The following is an 18778-nucleotide window of genomic DNA, read 5'->3' as shown; positions in this document are numbered from 1 at the left end:
AGTAATTAGTCCATGGTAATGATACTTAGCATTTTAGCTAAAAAGTAAAAAAATCAAAAAAGTTTAATTCTGATAATTAGAAAAGGTATAATTAGAAAAGGTGCCAAACTACACATTTTCTTTATTTCTTTTCCTTCAAGGGACAGATGCTGTAGAATGATCTGAAGCTAAAAGAAATATGAATTTGTTCTCCCTTTCTTAATAACAAACCTTTTCACATATCTTGGAAGCCCTGCTGTTAAGTATATCTGAGAAAACCTTGATGAAGGCTTCTTTTTTTTTTTTTTTGATACTTTGGATTTGTCAAAGAGGTATATGTTAGATAAATAGTACATAAAGAAAATCTACTTTATCAGGAGATGAAATCCATAGATGATATATTCACAGGTCATTAAAACTTTTATCCTTGGCTTCCTTTTAGAGATAAACAGTATAAAAAAATTCAGAAGATCAAAAATAAAATTTTTGACTTCTCTTCAGTAGCCAATAATTATATACAAAAACCTTTCAACTGTAATGAGAAACGAGGTGAAGTGAAAAATATTCTGATCTGGATAGAGTTTAAATAAACAAACAAACAAAAAGCTATGACATTTTCTCATCTAGCACACCACAATGATAACGTTTAAATGACGGAACTAGGTGAACTCCATTGATATAACAAGCTTTAGAGCTGGAGCAGAGCTAAGATTGCAAGATTAGGTTATTTCTGAAGCAGTGTCCTGACAAGAAAACATTTTGAACTCAATTTATTTCTCACTTATAACAGACTTTTAAAATGATATTTATTGAATATGACTTTTTGGTGTTTATAGGGATCTTTGGCCTTTTTCTCAGAGAAACCATAACTGCTCACTAACTTGAAAGGCTCGGAAATTTAAATTACAGGCACCAAATGATCCATAATATCCTAGCATAATTATGTGGTAGAGTAAGAAGATTTTTATTTTTTTTTTTTCCCCAGAGACTACACTTTGCAGCAAATAACATTGCAGAATTGTAAAAGACAGGTTGCAAGGCTCAGTGTGGGACTGAGCAAAGTAAAGTGATTTCATTTTAAAACAAAACTGATTTCACTCACCTATTCAGTCTCATGCTACAATCCTCACAAGGACCATAATGTGGTTCTTGTGTTTTGGTCAGTGTTAATTGCAGGTGTACAGAGGAAAAGTGATGCCAAATACAGAATCACCATTCCATCTCCTACCTTCTCCTTGCACTGGAGACTATGTAACTACGTGCTGCTTTTTAGATGTCCCTTTCTGTACAGTCTACAGACGCGCGGTGACTATGATCTGTTCTTAGCTTTAATTTGAAGCTTAACCAGTCTCTCATTTTAGGCTGGTCTTTCTAGTGCTTCTGTACCCAGACACGTCATTTTTCATTCATATGAATCTTAATGTTTCTGTTACAAATATACATTTTTAACAGAAGGGCAACTGCAATGTACCTTTATATTAAATGTATAAAATTATTTAATGGTGTTTCACAGCAAAGAGGGAACCACACTGATAATTTTTCATGTTACCTACATGATCTTTAGTCATCTAATTTGTTCCATTAGTCCCCTGAGGTTATACAAAGAAAGAAAGAAAAAAAGATACACACACAGATTAGATTGGTTACCTATTCAAACACTATATATTTTAATAATATTATATATGTTATATATATATAAATAATATATATGTGAATTATATGTACATACATACATATATACACATTTAAAAGTATATATAATCAAACTGATGGAGTCTTACAGAAAACTTAAACTGACGTATTCTATTGAAATTGAATCATTTCTATGTATATGCATGACTATATGTATGTTTATATGAAAATCTGGAAGTTACAACTCTAACTTCGCAACCAGTGGAGATATAAACAGAAATAGTGCCAGCAATTTTGCTGACAAATAAATAACCACTATTTTATATTCTGTCTTAATGATAGGGACTAGACAAGGGCAAAAGCAATTTGAAATGAAATGCCAAAGCAGTATCTCCTTGGATAGGAATGTTGTAGAGGCGTCTGAATAGTAACAAAAGCAGAAGAAATATCACAAACTTCAGTCATGGGTGTTGAGTCAAGGGGATTTGAGAATGTTGTGGCTCAGGTCACAGCTGTTAGAAGTGATTTTGTTGCTCAGTGCAGATGTGAATTCCAAAACAGTATCACCCACAGTAGGTCATTTATTTCAAGCTGTGTGTCTCTGTTAATGAAGATTTGCCCAGTATCCTGGCTTAGTTTTCTCATATTCCCTTCTCCAGGCTCTACAATCAGACCTTTTTATTTTATTTTTATTTTTATTTTTATTTTTATTTTTATTTTTATTTTTATTTTTATTTTTATTTTTATTTTTATTTTTATTTTTATTTTTATTTTTATTTTTATTTTTATTTTTTTTTTATTTTTTATTTTTATTTATTTTTATTTTTCCCAGGAATGATCATTCATAATAATCTTTTTAAGGGAGATTTTTTTGTTGGTTTGGTTGTTTTGTCCTTCTCTAGCTGTACAATTAAATTCAGAGTTGTGCGCTAGGTGACAATCCCATAAGAAATCTTGAAGTCAGTTCAGGAATCACAGTTACCTTCATAGTAAAGCACATTGTGTTTGCCCTGATGATGTCTTTAGTGAGATCAATCACAGACAGTCCTCACTTCCAAAGACTTTGCCTTTGCTAATTTATGACACTATCTGAACACAAATGAGATGAATTTAAATGCAAACAATTCATCATGTATGTGTAGTACTAAGAGCCTGAAAAGAAACATATTTTTGTGTGAAGATTAAGAAAATTTAGTATCAACCTGAAATCAATACATATTATTTCATTTTATATCCTGCAATTGAAGATGTTGTATGCTGCAACTGAACATATTTTGATTTATGGTATTTTAAAACATAAGGTTACGACATACTTTATAGGTAAAGCCTACTAAAAGAAAGTGGATCAAACTTTAAATTTTGTTATTTCTGGCTAGTCAACCTGAGAAGACCGCATGAGAGAAATTTGATCAGCATTTGTGTACTGAATAGCAGCAGCAGTGTTAGCCACCCATGAATTAAGTGTCCAAGCATATCAATATGTCAGAAAATAATCACCACATTTCAACTCCCAGGTTTCATCAATACCTCAGAACAGATAAAGGCACAAAAGTGATAATGAAAAATCTTTGTAAGCAATGGTAAGGTGTTCTGTGAAATGTATTAACACAGAAGTCCTGGCTACTGGTGTTTGGCAAAGCATTGCAAAATTTACTGGGATGCATACAAAACATTTTTTATTATGTGATATTTTCATAGCTTAATTAATCAGTGAAAAAACTATTACGTTTTCAGCTTGAAATCAACAAAAAAGACAGTAATTGAAAGCTGTACAATTGTATTGTAAAAAATCCTGAGACTATCAATAGTTTTCTGTAACACAAATATTGCTTTAGTCAGAAGATAAATATGCATCCATTTCAAGAACTCTGGAGAGTTCATTCATGCTGGAAATTAGCACATTGATCATGTCCTGTGATTTTTTGTCCATTTTCTCCTCTCTACAAATACTTCTGGTAGGCATTTCTGAATTTTGTAGAAAGAAAATGCCTTTTCTATAGCAATTCAATATATACTAGTGACAGTTACCTTGTAAGGTTCTAAACAACCTCTGAGGTTTTTGGAAACAAAAGGCTAAAGGACTGTCTGTCTATATATTTATATATGTAAGCATGTAAGTTATGTGTGTATTTATGCACAAATATATTTGGACACACAATTTTGAAAAATGGTATTGCATTAATGTCCTAAAAAAAAAGTGAAAAAAAAATAGTAATAAACTTTTGTTACATTTAATAAAAGTTGCTATGAAAACAGAACATGATTTTCCCTTCAAGTCTTTGCTTGCAATAATCTAGGAATAAAATACATGACCCAACACAGTCACTATCACAATGTTGATGGATAACTAGCTAATCCCTGTGCTGCGGATGTTCCAGAAAGTGCTAATTAGCTGTTTGCTCAATAATAATAATAATAATAATAATAATAATAATAATAATAATAATAATAATAATAATACCTAGAATGGCTACAACTGAAAAAACATGGCTACAGAATGAGAGAGGAAAGACATGAGATGAATAGCCAGAGAAATGCCCAAAACTTTCTACAGCATTTCTCCTCTATAATATGACTTGATTGAGCAGCACTTTGTGCTATACAAATAACTTAGTTTGAAGCAGGATTATAAATATATTTTTTATAACACACTGTCACAGATGAAATTTTTACACAGGTCTGATATATCAGCTATTTAAAATACATGTATATGAATTCATTTATGGTAAATCACAGGGTTTTTTTTTGTTTTGTTTTGTTTTGTTTTTTTTGTTTTTTTTTTTTAGCAGCACTTAATCATCAGTTAATCATTAATCTATTTAACACAATAACTCAGGAGTGGTTGCTACAATCAAGACAGTGACTTTAAAGTTTTGTAAATGGCAAGGTTTACAAGACTTACAGTAAGGTATTAATGGTTTCTATACAGCAAGGTATTGGGGATTTATAAACTCAGTTGTGTGCTCAAGAATTCTGTTGGTGAATTCTATTGGTGAACTAATCACCCTTCTCTGTGACAGCATATTCAGCGGAAGATCATGGAACCTCAAGAAGTCAGGCCTTCAATGAATTACTCACAGAATCACAGAATCACAGAATTTCTAGGTTGGAAGAGACCTCAAGATCATCGAGTCCAACCTCTGACCTAACACTAACAGTCCCCACTACACCATATCCCTAATCTCTACATCTAAAAGTCTTTTAAAGACCTCCAGGGATGGTGACTCCACCACTTCCCTGGGCAGCCTGTTCCAATGTCTAACAACCCTTTCAGTAACGAAGTTCTTCCTAAGATCCAACCTAAAACTCCCCTGGCACAACTTAAGCCCATTCCCCCTTGTTCTGTCACCAGGCACGTGGGAGAACAGACCAACACCCACCTCACTACAGCCTCCTTTGAGGTACCTGTAGAGAGCAATAAGGTCACCCCTGAGCCTCTTTTTCTCCAGGAGAAAAATATGCTATGACAGCATAGTCAGCAGAAGATCATGGAACTTCAAGAAGTTTTCTTCTTGAAGGAACCTCAACATTTTCTCAAAAAGTTAATTTGGAAATAAAACAGTGTTGTAAAACTTAATGAAATTCTGATTTAAAAATATTTCAATAAATGTTTAGTATGAAACAGCAATTAAACAGCATGGATATATTTATATGAAAATTGGGGTTAAAGTAAGAGATCTGAAAATGTAAATAATTCTGAGATTTATAAGAAATAATAGATTTTCTTTTCTTTATAATCATTATTTTTAATACCCTCATTCAATGAATTCCCCCATTACTTAGTACATCTCCATTGAAATTGAAGAAAGTAGAATATCAGAGCAATACTGAAGATATACCTTGAATATACCCCGAAATACATTTTTAGGTACATTTATATCAGTGATTTATTTTCTTGATAAAGTGCACCAGAAATACTGTGCCATTAATGATGGGGATGTGTTAGATGAAATGGATCATGCCTAACATGGAAAAAGTAGAAAACAAAATTGTTGATAAAATCTAACAGGCTTGAAAATTTTGTGGTTTTCTTACAGCAACCATTTTTATTAGTCATATCAATATGGTTATGCTTGCTGTTTACCATTTGATTTATAATTTAGCTGCTGGAGGGGATCACTTAAGCTTATAACCATATAATAACAGCTAAACACACAAGGTAAATGGTGAAAGGGAATTTTATTCTGCCCATGGAGAAATATAATATCTTGAAATTGTAGGGAATATCTGTAGGAGAGCTAAAAATAGACTAAGAATAGCAAAGTATCCTTGATTAGCTTTGATCACAAGATTAGGAGTAACACTTTCCAGGACTGTCCCTTTGGTTGTGTGTTGTTTGACAAAGAGTACCCTGGAAAAATTTTCAATGTGTTACAAGTTACTTTTTCTTTTTTTCTTTCTTTCTTTCTTAATATATTAGCTTAATTTCAAGAGACTCATATCTTCTAAAGCAAATTGGCTTTGTTTAACTTCGTATTATTGTACTATACAAGCAAAATTAACAGATTCTGGTCAGCCTTCTTTGGATGTAGCTGACCAGGACATCAGGGAATAATTAAACTTTTTCTACTGGAATCCATACTTTTAACATATTTTCTTTGGTGGCATCATTTTCTCTTTATAAACCAGATACTATAAAGTAAATTAGAAGTCAGGAGAAATTGCCACCGGATGGAGCTCTGAGGCTCCATTTTAACTACAGATCAGTGAAAATTGCTGAAGTTGTAAACAAATCTTTCCTTTCTGAGATCTACGAAGTAAGTGCACAATGATAACTATCAACACCACTTCATTCCTAAAGCGTCTTTCAATTCAATACCTCAAAGCACTTTATAATAAACCATGAAGCAATTACATGCTGGATGTCAATAAAAGAAGTCAGGTTGTACGTGGGGAGGTTAAGCGACTTCCCTGAGGATAGTTCTGTTCATCAAGACTGTAGTACGAGATGCCAGGTCTAGGTTCAATAAAACATTGTTATTTGGAAGGAAGGAAAACAAATAAACAAAGCAACAAAAGCAAGCAAACAAACAAACAAAAAAAGCATTAAAAGAAATACTTAAAGTGTATTCTTGATTTAGGTTTCTATCTTCAGAACCTTCTGTTTTTCTTCAGCTAATGTCAAAAACTTGTTCACAACTTTCAGCTGTGAATCAGTGACAATATCAGCTAGAACCCTCAATGTTTTTAGATCTTTCATGATGCCCAGCACTTTGGGCAAAGCCTGTTTTGGAATAATGGACATTTTTTATTATAACTGCAGCTAATTTTTGATAAGAAAGATAATAAAAAGCGTCAAATATCTTTTGTTCCATTTTTTAAGCTGATTGTATAATTTACATTTTAAGTGTTCATTAGTGTGAAAAATGTCATTACTGTAAAAAGAACAAATATGTTACCTTCATATCTTTTTCCCCCTTTCTCATTATTTTTCCTGAAAACACACAAAAAAGAGTATTCTCAATTAATACGTGAATGAATTTATAATATGACACAACACATGCTGGTCGAACACCATTGCAGTTCATGTTAAGTAGGCTTTTTTCACTGCCTGCAGACAAGAGTATCTGTAGTAGACTTCAAAATACTATCGCTACAGGTATATAGTTGCTAGTGTTTGAAATAAATTATATTTTATGGAATGTTATTGCTCACAATGTTACTGTGCACACTGGAGTTGGATTACTGGAGTGGTTTCTACATATAAAAAAGTAATTTATTAAATGAATATTCATATTATAAAACAGTAATCCACCAAAATGCTTCTATTATGCCAAGCAGTAATACATATTTTATTATAGGTCGCACAATCATGATCCCATCATTTGTTTATGATAATTAATGAATATCCATCTTGATCAAGTCTACCTAATCTATCTCTCTAATGGTCTGAGTATCATCACTGTGTTTAAGCCTACTGTGGACTGAGTAAGTGCTTGAGAGATTCATAAGGCTGTAGTAAAAGTGTAGTTCTGTGGAAAGTACTACTATTTATACTTGGCACTCCTGAGTAACAAGCAAAGCTGCATATTAGATACTGGTCTGGTTGTACCTTAGCCTCCTTCATTATCACAATGGCACCCTGAGAATCAAACCTCACAGTGCACTGATCACTGATCTATGTGATCCATACCATCCCACACAGCTGATGTTTTTAATCATTTATTTTGTAATAAAAAGAAGGGAAAAGAATAATTTATTGTGAAGAGCATAAAATATGCTACCACCCAGCTGCTTTGTAGAAGCATGTTTCAGTGTGTCCACCTCTCCCAGGCTTCTACTTTCAGCCTTCATAAGGACAATTCATTTTTCTCTTTTCTTTTTTCCTTTTATTTCTTTCTTTTTTTCTTTTTCCAAGTGTTTTTCTTAAAAAAAAAATAAAATAAAATAAATTAGAGGAGTGTATTATTCACTGTGGCTGGTTAGAAATCCAATTTTCTGTTCCACAGTAATATCTGAAAACTTCTTATCATGAGTAAAGATGAAAAAATAAACTCAGAATTTAGGTTTGAAACTGAAATCCCATGATGGTTTGTTTTAGAACTGTATTTCTTTTTCCCAAAGCCAACAAAGGTCATTACATTTAGGTCAGTAGTAGCAAATCCTCCAAGGATGTAAATTTCCTGGGCTTTAATTCAGGTTCCTAAATCAGATGTGAATCAGATCTGATTACCAATTCTCATCTTATCTCTGTGGATCAAGATACAATCTGAAATCTTACTAACCAAAACATCTGAACCATGAAGTGTTTGCATGCCTCATAATCACAATAATTTAGTTCTTTAATTTAATAGAGACATTGTTTTTTAGTGAGTTAATTATTAATATTAATCTCAGTAAAATAACTTCTCAATAAATCTTATCATGCAGCTTGTATTTAGAAATATATTGTTTGTGCCAAAGAATAACCATACAGGTAAAGTACTTAAATTTTAAGCCATCCATGCATTTTTGCATGGATGTCACTTCTGCATCCATATAAAATCACTCAATAACAATACTGTAGTGAGAAAGACTTAAGTATGGGTAAACTTGATAATATGGAAATCATATCAGAGATATATTTTCACAGGTTGAATGAAGCTATGCTATTGGAAATCATTCACAATCAGATATTTTACTGAAATACCTTTAAGATATCCAGATAAAGAGGGAAAAAATAGAAAAAGAAAAAAGGAAAAAAAAAAAAAAAAAAAAAAAAAAGTAATGTAATTCTCATCTTTCCAAGCCCTATAAACTTTCAAAGTATGAAAATAGCTCTTGATAGAGATGTGTTTTTTTTGTTTTGTTTTGCTTTGTTTTGGGGGGGTCAAAGTAAAGATGGATGGTTGTTTTTTTTTTGTATTGAGTTTTTTCTCCTTTTCTGCTTAGTCTGTTCTATTATTTATGTTATAATATGTGAATATTCTATCTTTAATCTGAGCAAGTAATTTTTTATCCATGGAATAAATCCTGTTTTCCTTATCCTGAATATTTCAGTGGCTACTATTTGTATTATGTCGCAAATCTAACATCATCAGGGGTCACCAGGAGACTGGAACACACCATTATTCATCCACCTTTCAGACAATGGACACTTGGAATAGCATATGAATGTTGCTATAAAGGGAATTTGCTCTGCTGGCCAACTTCACATCACTGGTAAACAATATGACACTCTGCAAAACACTACTTAGCTATATTCTGTAGAACCTGCTATAAAGGAAGAAGCTGATTGCTATCCAAACCACTTAATGTCCAAAAGAAACAGATCATTATATCTTTTGAAAAGTCTTTGTTTTTCTCAAAGGACATTTGTAGAGGGGTGTTTGTGAGGCTTGTCCCTAACAGACATTTGCTGCTCACTGAAGTATTGAAAGAATCTCGTATATGTTTATGGATCTTCTGAGTTCTTCCTTCTCAAAGAATCAGGTATGTCTACAGGCAAACTCTTTGACTGAGCTATGTAACACTATATCCAGATACACACAGACACAAAAAAGGTTCCAAACTAACAAACAAACCAATAAAACAGCTTTTGTAGCTGATGTAGCCACTGGCAGGACACAGCTGGAGTTTATTATTTGTGTATTCATAAAACAACTTTGCCCTCAAATGTTCTTATTTTGATGTAGTGCTTTTGTGTTTCATCGTGTCAGCATTGATTGAAGCTGATTGACTTCTCTCCTGCTGTAGGATATAAAAAAAAAGAAAAAAAAAAAAAAAAGAAAATCTTCTGAAGAGGCTATGTGAGGCTGTGGCTGACATATTTGTGGCTGATATTTGGCAGATGGAAGGCTGGAACATCATGAGGCACAATGATTAATAAATGATGGATTCTGCAGGAGGCCAATATATTTCTGAATTCCCTCTGTACGGCATGGTTCCTATGTAACACATCATTATTACCCCAATAAGAAGTCAAACAGAAAACAGCAAACAAACTTTAAACTGTGGCTTTATGATTTCCAAAAAGATCAATTGTTTGGGCAGATTGTTTAGTAAGAGATTTCTGGGACAACAAAAGGCTTTCTAAAGTATGTGACTAGTAACACATACTTCTTCATATTCAGGGAAGGGACAATGACAAGCTACCTTTAGAAAGTCTGTTACGTCACATCTGATATAAAGCAGATATGGAGTCTGGAAGGAGTCATAAAAAAAATGGGCCTTGCCTTAAGACAGTAAGTGAGATTCAGATTGATAGCTCCAGTTATCTTGGCCTGGTGCAGCACAGACATTAAACTAGAACTAGGGAGCGGAAAGGAAAGGAAAGGAAAGGAAAGGAAAGGAAAGGAAAGGAAAGGAAAGGAAAGGAAAGGAAAGGAAAGGAAAGGAAAGGAAAGGAAAGGAAAGGAAAGGAAAGGAAAGGAAAGGAAAGGAAAGGAAAGGAAAGGAAAGGAAAGGAAAGGAAAGGAAAGGAAAGGAAAGGAAAGGAAAGGGAAAGGGAAAGGGAAAGGGAAAGGAAAGGACTGTTTCTTGAGAGAATTCACATCTTCAATGAGTATAGCTGTGTGCTATTTTTCTCTAAGGGAGAAGAAAGAAAAGAAGCAGATGACAGTAACCTGAAATGAAAGGTAGGGACTGAAAGCAGACAATGGAGGGGAACAGCTCTTGCCTTGGGAGTACAGACTGAAGTTTTCATGTGCAGTCTTGCCAGAGACAATCTCAAAAAGGGGAAAAAATATTCACTAAGTACAGGTTTAGGTCAGATCTAGCTGTACTACCTATGTTGTTTCTTTTGCTGAAATTCAGTTTTCCTTCTTCCTTTTGGTATAATAGCCCATGTTTTTTTGATGAACATGAAATTTTCTATGGATGGTCTCAGGAGGAAAACTACATTTACTGTATAAGACGTGGGAAGAAATACGGGAAAATTACTTGCTTTTCTATTGAATTTTAAATGGAAAATGTGTGGACAAGAATAAAAAGAAAGAATAATGTTTGCCTGGAAAAAGGTGGGAGCAAACCCAGAATTATATAAGAAACCTGAATCCTGAAATATCTTAAGGGAGGGTGTCAAGAGGATGAAACCAGTCTCTATTTGGTTGTGCCCAGCAATAGGATAAGAGGCAATTGGCACAAACTGAAGCACAGAGAGTTCCAGATGGATATGTGAGGGCACTTCTTTATTGTGAGGGTGACAGAGCACTGGAACAGGTTGCCCAGAGAGGTTTTGGAGTCTCCTTCTCTGAAGATATTCAAAACCTGTCTGGATACCATCCTGCATAAAGTACTCTACGTGATTCTTCCTGGCAGAGGGTTGGACTAGATGAACTTGATCTTCAAAGGTCCCTTTCAACCTCATATATTCTGTGATTCTGTGATCTTTATCTGTAACCCTGAGATATAGAAGTATATATACTCTCTATATAATAATATAATATATATATATAATATACTATATACTATATATTATATATATATATATGTATATATATATATATATAAAAGTTTATTTCTTATAAACTTATATAAATTTCTTATATAAGCTCCCTGTTTAGTCCTCACTCTGATATGTCACAACTAAATAACCTTGTCTCAGATTGCTGAGTCTGTAGAAAAATGAGTAAGGAAAAACTACAGGGCCAGTATGGACTGTTGAAATGAGCAATGTTAGCAGTTCAAGATTCAAGAGAGAAATCACCAGTGCAGAAGGGCATAAAATGCTCATGGGAAAAACAGGCTAGTTGGAGACTAGGCGTTGTCTAGGTTTCAGCTGAAATCCTTGATGTTGACCATGCTGCTGGAAATCATGGAATGAGTGCTGCAGTGCTACAGCTCAGTAGCACTGTGGACTTGCTAGGGAGATATAGGACACAATTCATCCCCTCCTGACTCATGCCTGTCTGACCTGCAAAAGTCTCTGGGGCTTTGTCCAGAGCAGTGAGCATGCACATGCCCAGCCTAATAGTTCCCTAAGTCCCAGCTATTATTTGTGTATGAGGCAATAGATAATTTTATTCCTTGAATTTGCCTGTCCTATTTTCAAAGTTTCTTCACATCTAGCTAATGATGCTTGAACAGGCTAAGCTAAATGAGGGGCTGTAAAAATCAGAAGATTTAAGCAACTTACTCCAAAAGATCCCGTTGCTAGATTACTTGATACAAATACAAGATTCACATTTCTTTTCACTCGAGTCCTTACATCCTACCCTTCCTGCAAAAGAAAACAATTTGTAATGGTACTGAACTTTTGAGAACCATTATTGCTAGGCATAACATTGCTATTTTTGTCTTTGTATAATGAACAGTGTCTTTTCATTAAACAGAAAGACCGAAGAAAACTAAAAGTTATAGTATTTCTTTGTTTGAAACATTAAAACAGCCTGACTTTGAATTCAGAGAAACAGTGTTAGTCACTTTAATTTAATACGTCTTTTTTTGTTTGTGCTTTCTCTAATTAAAAACAAAATAATCTGATTAGACAAAACATTGCAATTCATTTGCTTAGCAACATGTCATCTGCCCATGAGCCAAACAGTTGGTAAAGTGGAGAATTTCTTAAATAGTTAAACAAACCAGGAACAGAGTTATTTCTAGTATCTAGTAACTAGTGTAGTTGAGAGAAAACTCTCCTTGTCTATAGTGAATGAACAACTCCTTGAGTTTTACAACTATTGTTATTGCTACCTTGCACCTCTGCCCTGAAGTAGAAGATAAAGCAGTGGTGCTTTATCCTGTGACATTTGATTGCATTTGTTATTCAGATCCAAATACCAGCAGGAGAAGGTTAGGTGCATTTAGATACACTCAATAGCTAGAAATATTTAGAATACTTAAAATATACATATATTTTTTCCAGTAATAGTTTTTGTTGTTGTTGTTTTTGTTTTCCAGTAACAGTATTCTTTTTTCCTGACCTTCCAGATCTTAATTGTACGCAAATTGATGAGGCCTGATGGGATCCACCTGAGAGTACTGAGAAAGCAGGCAGAAGACCTGGCCAAGCCACTTTCCACCATTTATCAGCAGTACTGGCTATTGGGGGAGGTCCCTGATAACTGGTGGCTAGCAAATGTGACGCCCATCTACAAGAAGGGCCGGAAGGTAGACCTGGGAAACTATAGGCCTGTTAGTTTGACCTCAGAGCCAAGGAAGCTCATGGAGCAGATCATCTTGAGGGTCATCATGTGGCACTTGCAGGGTAAGCAGGTGATCAGACCCAATCTGCATGGGTTTATGAAAGGCAGGTCCTGCTTGATGATCTGATCTCCTTCTATGACACACTTAGTGGATGAGGGAAAGGCTGTGGATGAGGTCTACCTTGATTTCAGTAGGGCCGTTTGACAGCATTTCCCACAGCATTCTCCTGAAGAAACTGGCTGCTTATGGCTTAGACTAGCATATACTTTGCTAGGTTAAAAACTGGCTGGGTAGCCGGGTGCAAAGAGTCATGGTGAATGGAGTTAAACCTAGTTGGAGGCTGGTCACTAGTGGAGTTCCCCAGGGCTCGGTACTAGGGCCGGTCCTCTTTAACATCTTTATCAAAGATCTGGATGAGGGGATCGAGAGCACCCTCAGTAAGTTCACAGATGACACTAAGTTAGGTGCATGTGTCGATCTGCTTAAGGGTAGGAAGGCTCTGCAGGAGGATCTGGATAGGCTGGATTGATGGGCCGAGGCCAACTGTATGAAGTTCAACAAGGCCAAGTGCCGGGTCCTGCACCTGGGGCACAACAACCCCAAGCAGAGCTACAGGCTGGAAGATGAGTGGTTAGAAAGCTGCCTGGCAGAGAAGGACCTGGGAGTACTAGTTGATAGTCAGCTGAATATGAGCCAGCAGTGTGCTCAGGTGGCCAAGAAGGCCAATGACATTCTGGCTTGTATAAGAAACAGTGTGGCCAGCAGGACTAGGGAAGTGATTGTCCCCCTATACTCAGCTCTGGTGAGGCCGCACCTCATGTACTGTGTTCAGCTTTGGGCCCCTCGCTACAAGAAGGACATCGAGATGCTCAGGCAAGTCCAGAGAAGGGCAATGAAGCTGGTGAGGGGTCTGAAGAATAAGTCTTACGAGGAGCTGCTGAGGGAGCTGGGCTTGTTCAGACTGGAGAAGAGGCTCAGGGGCGACGTTATCACTCTCTATAGGTACCTTAAAGGAGGCTGTAGTGAGGTGAGGGTTGGTCTATTCTCCCATGTGCCTGGTGACAGGATGAGGGGGAATGGCCTAAAGTTGTGCCAGGAGAAGGTTTATGTTGGATATCAGGAAAAACTTCTTTACTGAAAGGGTTGTTAGGCATTGGAATGGGCTGCCCAGGGAAGTGGCTGAGTCACCATCCCTGGAGGTCTTTAAAAGACATTTAGATGTAGAGCTTAGGGCTATGGTTTAGTGGAGGACTTGTCATTGTGAGGTCATAGGTTGGACTAGGTGATCTTGGAGGTCTCTTCCAACCTAGATGATTCTGTGATTCTGTGATCTGCGGCTTCATAAACTGTTGATCAGGTTATGAAATGCCACAGTCATCTTGAAGCTTGGGTTGAATGTTAATAATTTTTATCATTAGATCTCAGTCCAGAAAAATATATGGTACATTTCATCAGGAAGGGTAGGATGTTTGGGTCATGTACAGGAATGTTTTATTTTTCTTTTGGGATAATGATTAGTGTGAGGTCAGGTTGCTGCAGGCTCTCAAAGTCAGTTTCTCTGCACTTTTTTCTGAAAATAGTTTATTGCAACTTCAAAGCAAATTAAAGTTCTTTGTTTCTACTAAAGTGAGAGGCCAATCTGTCTAGCACTCCTAAATTGCAGCTGCCTCCTTATTACTGTTTCAGTACTTGTGTTCAGTGTCTAAATGAAAAAAAAAAAAAAAGAAAAAAAAAAGAGAGAGAGAGAGAGAAAGACAGACAATCTTCTCCCGCTCCCGGAAAATAGAAAAAAAAAGAAAAAAAAAAAAAAAGTGTTAATAAAAAGAACCTTCTGACTTTCTGGCAACAGAGTTATACAGTTATACACAGAATACATTCATCTATGTTACACAAACTGAATGAGACTGTTAAAAGGGGCAACACTGTACTAATAAACATAAGTGTTTCTACTTGGCATTAGTTCATTAATCTGTCACAAAGATATGATATATTACTTAGTACCTCTTTAGTAACAGCATAAGATAGCAGCTTTCTGCTATAAATGTTGAAAAGTTGAGGCAGGGAAAAATGGTTGATTATGCATTGATTAGCAAAACTGAAAGCTGGTCACATCTGGAACCTTTACAAAGTAAGACTGTAACTGTGCCTTATTTATTTCACTATGGTCTTCTGGATGTCACACAGAGAAGAAAAATTTTTGAAGGGCCTCTATTAGTGAAAAAAGCACATAAGTGAAATTTCATTTATACTGTGGGTTGTCAGTAGCTTCATGTAAATTCAAACAATGCAAGACCATTGCAATGTATGACAGTAAAGGTCTTTTCTCAGAAGCCTGAGGATCCCTTTGAAAACATTGGTTTAAGCTGTCCTATCATCACAAACTTTACTTTTCAGTATTTCTGTATGACGACTATGCAAATGTAGGTCAAGCTAGGTCAAGGGAACATCAACAGCTTTGTTCTAGGAAACAAAGGCTGGTGTTTAGCATTTCTGAATAGTCAGTAGTGCTCCTAGGGGATAATTTTTCCTTGGGCATATGGTCCAAACCAATGTCTGAACATACCATTAAAGATGCTTATAATTTTTCATATAAAATATTAAATTGAGTCCATGTATATACTTTTCTATGAATGTGCTATTTTATTTCAACACATGCAATTTCAACAAGTTATATTCTCTCTATGTGCAATTCTGGGATTCTGATTTAGAATCTCAAAACAGAATAGTTCTAAATATCCTTTATTTATTCCCTCCCCCCGCCCCCCTCCCACACACACACACTCACGCAGACACACAGAAATGATGAAATATAAGGCAAAAGTGTCAATACTCCTCTCTCTTTTCCAAATTCAGGCACTGTTTGTCACACACTTTTGAAGGATGTGAAGCTTCATAAACCAGAAGAACTATTACTGGCTAATTACAAGAAGTGGAAGGATGATTACATGGTGGAAGAAGGATGCTTTTGATGTTTTATGAATCAGTGTCTCACACCACGAAGTTCATGAGGGTCAGGTCCTGTTTGACTAATCTGATTTCCTTTTACGATATGATCACCCAGCTAGTTGATGGAGGGAAACCAGCTGATGTGATCCTTTTGGATTTCAGTAAAGCTTTCAACACAGATTCCCATAGGATCCTACTGGACAAAATATCCAGCATACAGCTAGAAAAAAAGCATCATACAACGGGTGAACAATTGGCTGATGGGTAGGGCTCAAAGGGTTATGGTAAATGGGGCCAGTGACTGGCTAGCGGCCAGTCACCAGTGAGGTCCCCTGAGGCTCCATTTTAAGGCTGGTTCTCTTCAATGTTTTTATGAATGATTTGGACGTAGGACTAGAAGCTGTTTTCAGTAGATTTGCAGATGACGCTAACCTGGGTGGAGTTGCTGACTCTGTTAAGGATGGAAGGCCCTTGCAGAGAAATCTGGACACATAGGTGAGCTGGGCAATCACCAGCTGCATGAAGTTTACCAAAAGCAAGTGCCAGGTCCTGCACCTGGGATGGGGCAAGCCTGGCTGGGTTGTACAGACTGGGCAATGAGACACTGGACAGAGGCCCCACAGAGAGGAATCTGTGTGTTTTGGTTGATAGAAAGCTGAATATGAGCCAGCAGTGTGCCCTGGCAGCCAGGAAGGCCAACCGTATCCCAGGGTGCATCAAGAATGGCATTGGTAGTCAGTCGAGGGAAGTGATTGTCCTGCTCTACTCTGCCCTGGTGCAGCCTCACCTCGAGTACCATGTGCAGTTCTGGGCACCACACTACAAAAAGGATGTGAAACTGTTGGAGAGTGTCCAGAGAAGGGCTACAAAGATGGTGAAGGGCTTAGAGGGGAAGATATATGAGGAGCAGCTGAGATCACTTGGTCTGTTCAGCCTGGAAAAGAGGAGGCTGAGGGAAGACCCTCATGGTCTACAGCTTCCTCACAAGGGGGAGTGGAGGGGCAGGTGCCAATCAGTCTCTTTAGTGACCAGTGACAGGACTCGAGAGAATGGTGTCAAGCTGTGACAGGGGAGGTTCAGGTCAGATATCAAGAAGAGTTTCTTCACTGAGAGGATTGTCGCACACTGGAACAGGCTCCCCAGGGATGTAGTCATGCCACCAAGTCTGTTGGAGTTTAAACAGTTTTGGACTATGCTCTCTGTCATATGGTCTGAATTTTTGGGCAGAGCTGTGTGGGGCCAGGAGCTGGACTTGATGATACTTCCAACTTGGGATGTTCTATGACTCTATGATATCATATTTAGGTAAGATCAATAAATAACAGATCTTGAAGCCCTATGCACAGGAAAATAAAAAAAAATAATAAAAAAAAAAGGATAATAAACAGTGACATAGAAGCTATTTTAGTGAAACAGACTGATAGTCTGGCAATAAACTGCACCTGATGAATTGGATGAAAGTCAAAAGAGAAAGAAAAAAAATGAGAGGACATAAATCTAATGTCATCATTTTTGCAATAACTTCTTAAATTGTTTCTGTCATTGAATAGTTGTACTTTAAAGGCTATCATATATCTTGAACTTCATTAACTTTTTCTTTTTTTGTGTGTGATTCCAGGAAAAAATTATTTAAGTAGGTTTGTGTCTTGAGACAGAGCTGACAATGTTCACATCTGAGGAACAGTGCAATATGTTAGAATTCTAAACTTGGTTAACATTCTTGTAGAAAAACTTGTGCTTTAATGTGCTGCAAATATTGCCCAGGGGGCATGTCCCACAGGAAGAGACTGATCAGTGCTTCACTATAACACTTGAGCTATCTGATACTTATACTAGTTTAGCAAGGGCAGTTATACTATTTACTAACAGGCACTGTGTAATTACCTGAGGCCAAAACATGAGACAAATTTAATACATACAGCACCAGATATTTTGCAGCTCAAATGATTACAGATGAAATTATTTTTAATCAAAAAAAATAATAAAGGTTTTCTCTGCAATATGTCAAAATATTAAAGTATCCTGATCCTCATCTAGAAGTTCTTTTAAAAAGGAAAGGCAGGAGTACACAGAAGTTAGAAGCTAAGACTGGAATTTTAATAGGAATTCAGCACGACAGAGTTCTGCACAGGACCCAGAAGAGTCATTGTGAGATGGCAGAGGAGAATACAAGTAAACACCTTTCACTAGTGGAAACCTTAACCACTGTCACAGAAGTCTTCCTATGCCTTTTGCTTCATAAGCTCTTTAAACAGACTCCCTAATAAAATTCCAGAGGATTATGCAGTTCTAATGGAATAACTAAAGGTGAACCATTCCTTTGTGGGGATGAGCTTAACAACAAAGCCTACTAAAAGACAAACTCTTGAGAAACATTTTCCACATTTTTGTGGATGTGGTTAAATTAATGGCAAATTTTTGAAAGACCAGTGGACTTAGATTTAATTAAGAATCCCATGAAGCACAGCAGAGCAGCAGTGTAGTGCACAGTGTGAAATATAATTGTTAAAGTAAAGGTTAGCGACTTAATTAGCCACAGTTAAATGCTTAATTCAAATAAATGTTCATCTATTATCTGTAAAGGTAGACATTTTGTTTCTTTTATTTACACAGTCCATGGTTTTCTATTTCCATTATTCCATATCGGTATGATTTT

The sequence above is a fragment of the Aythya ferina genome (genome assembly GCF_964211825.1).
Source record: "Aythya ferina genome assembly, chromosome: 8".
NCBI lineage: Eukaryota > Metazoa > Chordata > Aves > Anseriformes > Anatidae > Aythya > Aythya ferina.
Note: the sequence above shows the minus strand (reverse complement) of the source record.